This window comes from Hypanus sabinus, chromosome 16, assembly GCF_030144855.1.
Source record: "Hypanus sabinus isolate sHypSab1 chromosome 16, sHypSab1.hap1, whole genome shotgun sequence".
Taxonomy (NCBI): Eukaryota; Metazoa; Chordata; class Chondrichthyes; order Myliobatiformes; family Dasyatidae; genus Hypanus; species Hypanus sabinus.
In genome coordinates this window covers 9,082,147-9,094,935 of record NC_082721.1, presented here as the reverse complement: position 1 = coordinate 9,094,935, position 12,789 = coordinate 9,082,147, and the positions used below count along the sequence as shown (strand labels likewise).

The window sequence follows — 12,789 nt, the reverse complement described above, 5'->3', positions numbered from 1 at the left end:
CAGGCCAGGCAGCGTGTATGGAAAAGAGTACAGTCGATGTTTTGGGTCAAGACCCTTTGGCAGGACTGGTGATAAAGTTATCCTTTAGTTTGCAATATCTTTTTTTAATCAGCTAATCAATTTAAAGACTTTTGGTCAGATGGAAGTTCGGAATCCATAGTCCAGGTGAGTTGTCTGGTTCTATTTCAATTGGGATATCCCACGGCAGCTGAGGGTAGGAGAGGCAAGTCCAGGTATTGGCATTTAGCAAGAGAATTCCAATACAGTGCATCCTGTTGGCAGCATGGAAAAACCATTGGAAAGGAACTTGTAGGGAACGAAGCAGTCCACTGGAGGAACTCAGTGGGTCAAGCAGCATCTGTGGGGTGGGGGAAGGAATGGTCAATATCTTTGATTGAAATACTACATCAAGAACTTAGAGGGATCTGGGTTGTGTAGAGATGGAAGGAAAGGAGGAAATAAATCAAATTCGGAGAAGCAGAAGAAAGATGGTTGGGAACTGAAAAATAAATATGGTCAGAGGAAAAAAAATCATTGAGTCATGGAAACAGGCTTTGTGCCCACCAAGTGCATACAAAACGTTGAACATTTACTTTAATAGTATATTATTTTGTTATGTTATTAGAATATTATATACAATGATAAAATAAAGTAGCATATTGCAATAATACATGGCAGTCAAAGCCTGGAGATGGGAGACTGGAGTTATAGGACTGTCCATGTATGTGGGTGGGGGGGGGGGGGGGGAAGGGAGGAAAGGGACTTGTTTTGCTGTTTTTTTTTGTTTCCTGTTGTGTTCTGTGTTGTTCTGCCGAGCGCTGTGGGCATGCTATGTTGCCGCCTGACCTGTGAGCTGACCTCAGCACATCCTTAGATGTTGGCTGTAAATACATTTCACTGTATGTTAACACATATATGTGATAAGCAAATCAGGATCTGAATTGGAATCTAATCCCATTTACAAAAATTCTTCTCATCTCCTCATTAACTCTTCCCCCCATTCTACCATGGTGGGGCAATTTACCATCAATTCACCAGCCCACACAACTTTGGGGAGTGTGCAGAAACTGGAGCACCCACATAGTCACAGGGAGTACATGCAAACTCCACGCAGACAACATCCAAGGTCAGGATTGAACCCAGTTCTGGGACACTGTGAAGCCTTATCTCTACCCACTGTGTCTGATATGTACTGGTGGAAAAGCTAAACTGTAATCTCTACTCTAGGCAATCCTCAGATGTAATAATTTCTTATTTAATGTTATTTCTAAACCAGTGAAAATATATGCACAGCTTGAATTCATTTGTAAATGGCACTGACTGTGACATTACACACTTTGGGAACAGCAGTTTACAGAAGTGATAATTAAAGCTAAAAATACTGTATGTTGCAGCTGGGTCTCCTTACTCAGGTTACCTGGAGCCAGCTTGGAAAATTAAACAATTGGTTTCACAGATCAAAGTAAAAAGATAAATATGAAGGTAAGCATTTGTCACCTTTACATATCAACCTGCAAAGCCACATTCAGCAAGCTATGAACTTGGACCCCAAGGTCCCTCTGCTCATCAACACTGTTAAGAGTCTTAACTCTTCACTTCTGTAAAACATACTATGAAATGTGTCATCTGCATAAAATCAAATCAGAAAGGATTGTGCTGTGTGGCCCACAAATATTGCCACACTTCCGGTGTCAACATAGCTATGCCTATCCAGCTCACTAACCCTGACAAAACATCTTTGGAATGTGGGAGGAAACCAGAGCACACGGAGGAAACCCACACAGTCATGGAGAGAAGGTAAAAATTCCTCAAAGACACTGTCGTGAATCGAACCCCAATCTTACAGTTGATGCTGAAAAACAATTGTGCTAACCACTATGTTACTGTGCCACACCATTTTAAAAAGTCTTTTTTTTAATGTAAAAGCATTTTAGACAGTCTTCCACTGATAATCATACCTAATTATAGAACTTTGCTTGTTTTAATCTTTGTACGTTGACATATGCTTGTGGTAAATTAAGGCATCATTAATGTTTGTTTAAGTTGTACAGATGTTGTTGCAAAAGGGGTGGAATTCAGAAAGTTAACCTACCAAGGGGAGGTGAGAAAAATTACAATGAAGAATAAGAGACAGAGGACATGATGCTTTAGAGCTGAATAGCTCATATTGGTAAAAGATCAATATTAGATTTTTTTGGCACATGAGCATCAAAACATACATTGAAGTGTGTTGGTTGTGCAATGTCCAGCTCGGTCCGAGGATGTGTTGGGAACAGCCTGCAAGTGTGCCACACTTCCAGTGCCCGCATCTCACTGATCCTAACCCTTATGTCTCTAGAAGGTGGGAGGACCCCGGAGCACCTGGGGGAAACCCATGCGGACATGGGGAGAACATACAAGCTCCTCACTGACAGTGGTGCTTCTGATTACTGGTGCAGTGAAGTGTTACATTAACCGTTATCATGCTCCCACTATTCACTATTGTTAAATAGTTTGATCTGAGGGGCAAGTTTTTAATTTAGAGAGGGCGGTGGGTATATGTAACAAGCTTCCTGATGAAGTGGTTGAGGTAGATATAATTACAACGTTTGGGTAAGTACCTGGATAGAAAAGGTATGGGGCAGGGGTTCCCAACCTGGAGTCCACAGTCCCCTTGGCTAACGATAGGGGTTGTTGGATCTCTGTTTAATTTCTGATCCTTAGGGTTCTTCCAGGAGTCAAGAATAATGAGTTGTCTAATTCTAAGATTCCAGTTTATTTTAGCGTACAAAGAAAGATAAGAATACTAAACAAACTAAATAAAGAGCGGAGAAGCAATGCAAAGAGGTATAAGGCAAAGGGCTAAAGATGAAGACAAGATAGCGCCTCTGAAAAATCCATCACTTCTATAGATAAGATAAGGAGATTTACAAGGATGTTGGGGAGCATGAGAATAGGTTGAGTGAACTCAGCCTTTTCTCCTTGGAGTGACGGAGGATGAGAGGTGACCTGATAGAGGTGTATAAGATGATGAGAGGCATTGATCATGTGGATAGTCAGAGGCTTTTTCCCAGGGCTGAAATGGTTGCCACAAGAGGACACAGGTTTAAGGTGCTGGGGAGTAGGTACAGAGGAGATGTCAGGGGTAAGTTTTTTACTCAGAGAGTGGTGAGTGCGTGGAATGGACTGCCAGCAAAGGTGATGGAGGCGGATACGATAGGGTCTTTAAGAGACTTTTGGATAGGTACATGGAGCTTAGAAAAGTAGAGGGCTATGGGTAAGCCTAGTAATTTCTAAGGTAGGGACATGTTCGGCACAACTTTGTGGGCTGAAGGGCTTGTATTATGCTGTAGGTTTTCTATGTTTCTATAAGAGAAATCCCTTAGATAGGAATGAATTAGTTAATTGCCTATATAATTAAAACAATGACATCACTTGGGTAAAGTGCCAATACTCAGCCAATGAAAATGAGTAAGGTGATAAACCAATCTGGTCTGCTGAGTTCCTCCAGCATGTTGTGTGTGTTGCCAAGTTGATAAACTGTTAGTTTAGCTGCTATACTGCTTTCTACCAGTGAGTGTGAAAAATAGATGAGTTTGTTAAAAAGTACAAATGTTATAAAAAGTATTATTTAAAAAAAAACTTTAGTTTTCAACAGGGCCCATAACATAAAAAGGCTGGGAACTCCTGGTATAGAGGAAAAATGTTCAAACACAGGCAAATGAGACCAGCTTAGGTAGGCATCTTGGCTGGCATGGATCAGTGGAGTGGCTCAGTGTTATATTACCCTATGATTACATAGGTGTTACATCAAATACGCAAATATATTTTATTATTAACTTTGAATTTACTGATTATGCTGGCTGCCGTTGTATGAAGAGAGAAACATTTTGAAAGGACTGGGTGATTGTGCATTATTGTAGTAATAATCGAACCACATGAATACCCTGAAAATTCAAGGCACGTTCTCCATCCCCTTAGCCAAGTAGTTTTGCTTAATCTCAACTCACACACTTTATTGTCAAAGATATTATCAATTAAAAAGCTTTTGTTCTGCAAGTTCGGCTCTGAAATTCTGCAACGGTTCAATAGGTCTTCTGCCACGGCTCCGTTTTGAGAATTTAGTGCTTACCCTTGGGACTTTGATAAGTAGAACCAGACCTCAGGGCCTTTAACTGTTAGGCATTGCCATCATCATCCGACTCCGTCTGTTAAAACAAGCAGGATCTCCCTGTAGACCCCCATTTCAATTCCATTTCCTATTCCCATTCTGACTACTGCCATGATGAGGACTCGCTGAGGTTGGAGGAGCAGCACCTTGATCTTTCCTCTTACTGGTTTTTCACCTCGTACCTACCAGCCTTCTCCTTCCCACCCTCCCCCCACCTTCTTTATAGGGCTCCTGCCCCCTTCCTCTTTAGTCCTGATGAAGGGTCTCGGCCTGAAACATTGACCGTTCGTTTCCACGGATGCTGCCCGACCTGCTGAGTTTCTCCAGCGTGTTGTGCGTTACCTTATATTTCGTGAAGACTGATTTCTCAAACTTCCAGTAATTGCCCCCATCCTTACTTTACTATTACCCATTCCTATTTCCCTCACTCACCTTACCTGCCTACCACCTCCCTCTGATGCTCCTTCCCTTTCGCTTTCTTCCATGATCTTCTGTCCTCTCCTATCAGATTCCCCCTCCTCCAGTCCTTTATCTCTTTCACCAATCAACTTCCCAGCTCTTTACTTCACCCCTCCCCTCTCCCGGTTTCACCCATCATCTACCACCTTGTACTTCTTCCTCCCCTTCCCCCACCTTCTTACACCGACTTCTCCCCTTCTTTTCCCGTCCTGATCTCGGCCCAAAATGTTGACTGTTGACTCTTTTCCATGGATGCTGCCTAGTCCATTCTAATGCTGGGTTCCTCCAGCATTTTGTTGCCTGGTAATACAGCCCTTTGCATCTGTGTTTGCTTTTCAGATTCCACTTTCCAAACTGCCTTCTCCACACAGAGGTTTGTTTTTTATGTGACATGTTGTATGACAATCATGGTCTTTCCATGACTATCATTGTTCTTGGCAATTTTTTCTACAGAAGTGGTTTGCCACTGCCTTCTTCTGGGCACCGTCTTTACAAGATGGGTGGCACCAGTCATTATCAATACTCTTCACAGATTGTCTGCCTGCTGTCAATGGTCACATAACCAGGACTTGTGAAATGGACCAGCTGCTCATACGACCATCCACCACTTGCTCCCATGGCTTCATGTGACCTTAATTGAGGGTCTAAACAAGTGCTACACCTTGCCCAAGGGTGATCTAGAGGCTAGCAGAGGGAAGGAGCATCTTACATCTCCTTTGGTTGAGATGTATCTCCACACTGCCACCATCTACACAGAGGAGTCCCTCCAATGGATGCAGCAGTGCAAATTTTGCTGCATTGCAACAGCGCCACCTAGTACTTTCACAAGAAGTGGAGCAGAAACAAATAATCAAGGCAGAGCAATGCAATATTTGTTTGTAAAATCTGCAAACAAAATATTCTGTGAGCAGTTCCACACACTTTCTGCAAAAAAACGAGAAGGAACAGAGACATGGAAACACTTGTCTCTCTACTGATAAAAACAGGAAATACTGGGGACACACTGCAGGCCAGACAGTATCTATGGAGGGAGAATCTGGTCCATGCTACACGCTGAAAAACAACGAAAGAGAAAAAACATATTAGGTTGCAGAAAGTGTGACAGAAATTGAGACGGGGAGGGAGAGTGTGTAACGGGGCAGTGCAGTAGTGTAGTGGTTAGTGAAATAGCTTTACAGCACCAGTGATTACCAATAGGGAGTATGATTTCCACCGCTGTCTATAAGGAATTTATATATTCTCACTGTGCCCACATGGGTTTCCTCTGGGTGCCTCCCACATTTGAAAGGTGTACGGGTTAGGGCTTGTCACTGAATCAAGTGGAACTTTCTATTGCAATAGAATCGCAGCTTCAGTATATTATGGCTTTGTGGTAGTTTCTATGTTGTGACTGTGATTGAAGTCACTGGAGAGACACTGAAGCTGGTGATATAAAAGTTTTTATTCATCACAACAAGCAGGTGTAAAGTTCTTGATTTGTTGGGGAATTGGTTGAGTTTCACACTGTCCTTGTGCCCACCGCTTTGTCTCTTGGGTGATAGGACAATGATACCTAATGTTAGCGATGATAAATTTACTATCACAGTGGGTCTCATCACGGTTGCAAGAATTATATTGCAAAACTGGAAAAAAAACAGATGTCCCACTGTGAAGGAATGGACTGAGGAAATGATTAAGATTTCATCATATGAACACATGTTGGGAAGAATTAACAGTGAGGGAAAAGTGCAAGACGCGTGGGATCAATTTTGGTTGTATGTTAATTTAAACTTAAATTAGAACTTTTTTTCTGTTTCTAAGTCTTACTTGTTTTCCTGTCATGGGATCGCTGTGTAAATATGCTGTACTGTTTCTGCTCTATGATATGCTGTGCTGCTTTGTAAAATAAGAATAAATAATAATACAAATTTGAATTTAAAAAAACAAGCAGTTGTCATTCTGATTCTCAGTAGAGGCTCAGAAACCCAAAGGTACATCTCATTCAATACCTTTAAGATCAAAGGTAACAGGAGGTGACTCAATACAATTTCAATAGTTACAATGACATTGTTTACTTCAAAACTTTGGGGTGACGAATGGTTCCTTCAAGATACGTAGTGGAAGCACATTGTAATTGATAAGACACCTCTCAAGGTCCAAACGCTTTTCTTAAAAACAAATTAACATGAATATTCTAAAAACTTTTGACCACAGACAGTCAGGGACCTGAAATTTATTTATTGATTGAGTATCAGTGGGGAGTAGGGCCTTTGAGCCATGCTGCCCAGCAATCCCTCTCCCCCCCCGCCCCATTTAACTTAATCGTAGGACAATTTACAATGACAAATTAAGCTACCAACTGGTATGTCTTTGGACTGTGGGAGGAAACTGGAGCAACTTGAGAAAACCCACATGGTCACAGAGAGAATGTACAAACCCCTACAGGCAGCAGTGAGAATTTCACCTGGTCGCTGGTATTGTAAAGTGTTGTGCTAACCACCACACTACAGTTGTCAGGGCTGTCTCTGAGTGCACAAAAACTATTGATTGCTTATACCTGTGGCCATGTTTGATGTGCTGAGTGGCAACATCCGTCTGGTCTGCCAGCCTGCACTAAGTAATTCAGCCATGTTGCCTGGTTTGATAATTAACACAACCCCATTGTCTTAACGTTTGGTTGTTGGATATGTAATCTCTTAGTCTGTGGGCCTATTTAACTTTAATCTACTGCTTACAATATACAATAAGAACTGAAGACTAATTGAATTTATTACATTTACAATAAAAACTGAAGCCTTGTTCTTGTTTGAATTAATATTTGCTAGATACACATAACTCGAGAATATTCCCTAACAGGTGCAGTTTTATTTTGTTATGTACTTACTTGTTGTTCTTTTTCGTGCCTTGTGGCATCTTTTGCCATTTGCTTAGCAGTTGTCTGTTTTTCACGAGGCTAGGTTGCTAGCTCAACACACAACCCAACATGTGCAATGCGTGCAAGGGAACGGCCGGATTCGAAATAGGGACATTCCCTTTGTAGACCGGTGCTGATGCCACTGCACCACCAGCCAGCATGTACTTTCTTACAGGAGGTTGTTCAACTCATTGGGTCTACTCTAGTTACCAACAGTACCATTCCCCACTCCTTGTATCCCTGTAGCCTCCCTGGCATTCTCTCTCAGATGCCCACAACTCCCCTTTGACTCTGCTTCCACTTGCCTTAACTAAGACGCAGCCAATCAGCTTACCAGTGTGGTGTTGGAATGCTAAAGGTAACAGGAGCATCCTTGGGGAAACCAACAAAGCTGAGGAAAGAACTTGCAAACTCCACAAAGTTAAGGTTGAGTTTCTGATAATTAATGACAATATGCTGTTAATTTGACAGTATAATCTAGTATTAAGAGTGCATTCCTTCATTTAAGGAACATGGCAAGAGTTCAATTTCTTATAACATCTCAAGATGCTGAGAAAATGGTACACAGTTTTGTTTTTAGCCAATTAGACTACTGTACCCAGAAGAAGGCAATGGCAAGCCACTAGTGTTGAAAAAATTGCCAAGAACAATCATGGTCATGGAAAGACCATGATTGCCAACTCATACGACACGGCACAAACGAATGAGACTACTGCAAAGCATTCTTTTCAAGATCGCCTCTGAAAGATAAATTGGCTGCAGCTTCTTCAAAATGCAGCAGCAAGAATCTCAACCAAAAAAGGAAAATCTGAGCACATTTCACCAGTTTTGGTATTATATTACACTGGCTGCCCGTGTCCATTAGGATCAATCTTAAAATATATAAGGATCTGAATAACCCAGCTCCTCTGTATATTTTGGAGTTTCTATCCCCTTACATCCCTAATCATAATCTTAGATCTTCGAGTTCTGGCTTGCTGGCTGTTCCTCGAGCCAAGCATATTAGAACTGGTGATGCGGCCTTTTGCTGTTATGAACCAAAAATCTGAAGCACTCTACCGACGGTGAAGCATCAGGTTAGTGCTGTGTGATTGATCTTAGAGTAGGTTAGAAGGTTGGCACAACATTGTGGGCCAAAGGGCCTGTACTGTTCTGTAAAGATCAATACTGCGTGTTACACCTCAGCAATAACACACTCGAAATGCAGGAGGATCTCAGCAGGCCAGGCAGCATCTATGCAAATGAATGAACAGTCAACATTTCAGGCTGAGACCCTTCTTCAGGACTGAAAAGGAAGAGGGAAGATGCCAGAATAAAAAGATGGGGGGAAGGGAAGGAGGTGAGGGGGAGCTAGCAGGTGACAGGTGAAGCCAGGTAGGTGGGTAAGAAAAAGGGCTGGAGAAGAAGGAATCTGATAGGAGAGGAGAGTGGACCACAGGAGAAAGGGAAGGAGGAGGGGTAACGGGGGAGGTGATAGGCAGGTGAGGAGATGAGGTAAAAGGCCAGAGTGGGGAATAGAAGAGAGAAGGGGGAGGGAAAGCAATTTTTACTGGAAGGTGAAATCAATGTTCATGCCCATTAGTTTGAAGGCTTCCTGGATGAAATATGACATGTTGCTCCTCTACCCAGACAGTGGCCTCATCGTGGCAAAAGAGGGGACCATGGACCAACATATCAGAATGGGAAAGGAGATAGAAATTAAAAAGGCTGGCACAGTTCCCTTACAACAGTTTGCAAAACTTTGTGCATACTCAACAGACCTTGAAAAAAATTGAATTCAAGGCTGTAGGGAGTGGTAAGTTTCTTCCATTTATCTTCCACTTTTCTCTACTAAAAATAATTATTTTTATCCGTAAACGAGGTCACACTGATTCCGCAACTGGTAAGATTCGGCAGGGAGTAAAAAGAATTGTGGAACAGGAGTCTTCAGAAGAAAGCTTAAACTGTAGTAAGGAAGGCAAATGCACTGTTACCATTCATTTCAGGAGGAATAAAATATAAAAGCAAGGATGTAAGAGTGCAAGAACTACCCATCATGGGCACATCATCGAGGACATCTTTAACAGACAGTGCTTCAAGAAGGCAGCATCCACCACTGAGGACCCTCATCACCCAGGACATGCCCTGTTCTCATTACTACCATCAGGGAGGAGGTCAGGAGTGTGAAGACACACTCAACATTTTAGGAACAGATTCTTCCCCTCTGCCAACAGATTTCTGAATGGTTCATGAGCCAGTGAACACTACCTCACTATTTTGCTCTCTTTGTACTCATTTTCCTATTTAACATAGTAACTTTTATGTACTGCACTGTACTGCTGCCACAAAACAAGTTCCACGACATACGTCAGTGATAAAAAAAAACCTGTTTCTGATTCTGAAATATATCAGTGAATATTCTTTAAAACAAAGATTTAAAGAAGAACAATTATCTTTATTTGTCACATGTACATCAATTGCAGCGTTTGTACTGTGCTGGGTGGGCTGCAGGTGTTGCTAGGCTTCCAGTGTCGGCATAGGATGCCCACAACTCAGTAACCCTAACTGTGCATCTTCAGAAGGTGGGATTTGTGACACTTGGAGGAATCCCTTGCAAGTTACAGGGTGGTTGTACAAACTCCTTACATTCAGCAGTGGGAGTTGAACCCTGATTGCTGGCACTGTGAAGGATTGCACTAAGTGGTACCGTACCTCCCTGCTTATTAAAATGCTGCCTGTTCGCACTGGTATCTGGCCAATTTGCATTGCACAATATACAAATAGTTTAAGTTGGAACTTGAGAAGAAAAGTAAAGCTTTGTAAAGCCGGTAAATATATCTGTGCAATATTTTGCACCTGAAGCATCAACCAACCCTCCGCCTCCACAGATGCTGACTGACCAGGGGATTTCCTCCACTATTTTGTTTGCTGCTTCTAATGGCCTCTGAGCTAAGGTAACATTTAGAGTGGTAAGGCTGCAGTCACATATAGGCTGGATTGGGTAAGGACAGTACGCTTTCTCTTAAAGACATTTATGAACCATGCACATCTTTATAACAAATTTACATCAGATAACTGTTTGTGAGTGGCAGGATGGAGATACATCTCTAACAAAGGAGGTGTAAGGTGCTCCTTCTCTCTGCTAGCCTGCATGTTACCTTTGGACAAGGCATAGCACCTGCTTAGACCCCGATCAGCATACACTGATGTCAGGCAGACAACTTCTGAAGAGTATTGATAATGGCCGGGGGTCACCCGCACAGAAGAAAGCAATGGCAAACCACTTCTGTAGAAAAATTTGCCAAGAACAATCATGGGCATGGAAAGACCCACAGTCACCCACGTCATTCAACATGGCACAAAATTATAATGGTGAAGAACCATTCATCCTCATCAATACAGTATCTGGCTTCTTTTGAAGTTCCGACTTCATTTAATGATTTCAATATAAATCCCTAGCTTCTTTGGTGGGTCTCAGGATAAATCGTCCAGAATTTCGGAAGTCAGCCCCATTAACTTAATGCTACCACCCTGTTTGTGAATCATATACAGTATTGTAAAGACAGCCCCCTGCTGGCTACTTTAGGATAAAACTGTAGTTCAATTAAGTAAGACTCTTCTTTGGTAGAAAATTTCCAGCTTAAGTCTTGAACAGGATGGTAACATCAATCGTCGTTCACATTTCATGTTCACTTCTTAGTGAATAAGCAACACTCTTTTTATTATTTTGTTTCCTTTTAGAAAAACTGATTACATTATACTGCAGACATCCCACCCTGCAAAAGCAAACACGAGGAAATCTGCAGATGCTGGAAATTCAAGCAACGCACACAAAAAATGCTGGTGGAATGCAGCAGGCCAGGCAGCATCAATAGGAAGAAGCGCTGTCGACGTTTTGGGCCGAGACCCTTCGTCAGGACTAACTGACAGGAAAGATAGTAAGAGATTTGAAAGTTGGAGAATGATAGGAGAAGACCGAAGGGGGTGGGGTGAAGCTGAGAGCCAGAAAGGTGATTGGCACCTATCATGAGGTGATTATAAAGCATCCACACCAGGACACACCAGACTCAAGAATAGTTACTTTCCCCAAGTAGTGAGGCTGATCAACACCTCCACCCATTAACCCACCCCTCCACACCCTCCACCACCACTACTTTATCATTTTTCGTCAGAGTTACTTTATGGACAGAGATTGCTGTACCTGGTGTCACTTTTTGGACATACAATCGATCGATGTATATAAGCCAACTTATGTGTTGGTATTTATTGTATATCACTCATTATTTATTTATTGAGATACAATGCGGAACAGGCCCTTACATCCTTTTGAGCCCCACAGCCAAACAACACCCTGATTTAATCAACACACACAAAATGCTGGTGGAACACAGCAGGCCAGGCAGCATCTATAGGAGAAGCACTGTTGATGTTTCGGGCTGAGACCCTTCGTCAGGACTAACTGAAAGGAAAGATACTAAGAGATTTGAAAGTAGTGCGGGGAGGGGGAAATGCGAAATGATAGGAGAAGACCGGAGGGGGTGGGATGAAGCTAAGAGCTGGAAAGGTGATTGGCTAAAGGGATACAGAGCTAGAGAAGGGAAAGGATCATGGGACGGGAGGCCTAGGGAGAAAGAAAGGGGGAGGGGAGCACCAGAGGGAGATGGAGAACAGGCAGAGTGATGGGCAGAGAGAAAAAAAACTAAATGTGTCAGGGACGGGGTAAGAAGGGGAGGAGGGGCATTAACGGAAGTTAGAGAAGTCAATGTTCATGCCATCAGGTTGGAGGCTACCCAGCCAGTATATAAGGTGTTGTTCCTCCAACCTGGGCATGGCTTCATCTTGACAGTAGAGGAAGCCATGGATAGACATATCAGAATGGGAATGGGACGTGGAATTAAAATGCGTGGCCACTGGGAGATCCTGATTTAATCCTAATCATGGGACAATTTACAATGCTCAATTAACCTACCAGCTGATGTGTCTTTGGACTGTGGGAGGAAACTGGAGCATCTGGAGGAAACCCATGTGGTCACAGGGAGAATGTACAAACTCCTTACAGGCAGCGGTGAGAATTGAACCTGCGTCCTTGGTACTATGAACTATTGTGAGAGCCACTACATTATTGTGCCGCCCTAAATTATTATTATTGTGCCCTTTATCTTTTGTGTTTTGTTTTTGTGCTGCATTGGATCTGGAGTAACAATTATTTTGTTCTCCTTTACTGGAAATGACATTAAACAATCTTGAATCTTGAATAAGTCAATCTAAATCTATTGCTAATTGACATTGCAGATTGGTGATGGTCTCC

General features: G+C 42.4%; 1 long non-coding RNA gene across 3 annotated transcripts in view; it reads left to right on the top strand.

The window, feature by feature from the left end:
• The window catches only part of LOC132405993 (uncharacterized), a 41,266-nt gene extending 29,637 nt beyond the window's left edge, over positions 1-11,629 (top strand). Inside the window, exons 3-4 of one of the 3 annotated variants that reach the window (XR_009516024.1) lie at positions 9,132-9,297; positions 11,223-11,629. This is a non-coding gene — a long non-coding RNA (uncharacterized LOC132405993). Of the gene's footprint in view, positions 1-1,394; positions 1,483-9,131; positions 9,298-11,222 lie in introns of all 3 variants that reach the window. The other 2 variants (XR_009516025.1, XR_009516023.1) reach the window with 2 other exon arrangements.
• Positions 11,630-12,789: the final 1,160 nt, after the last annotated feature.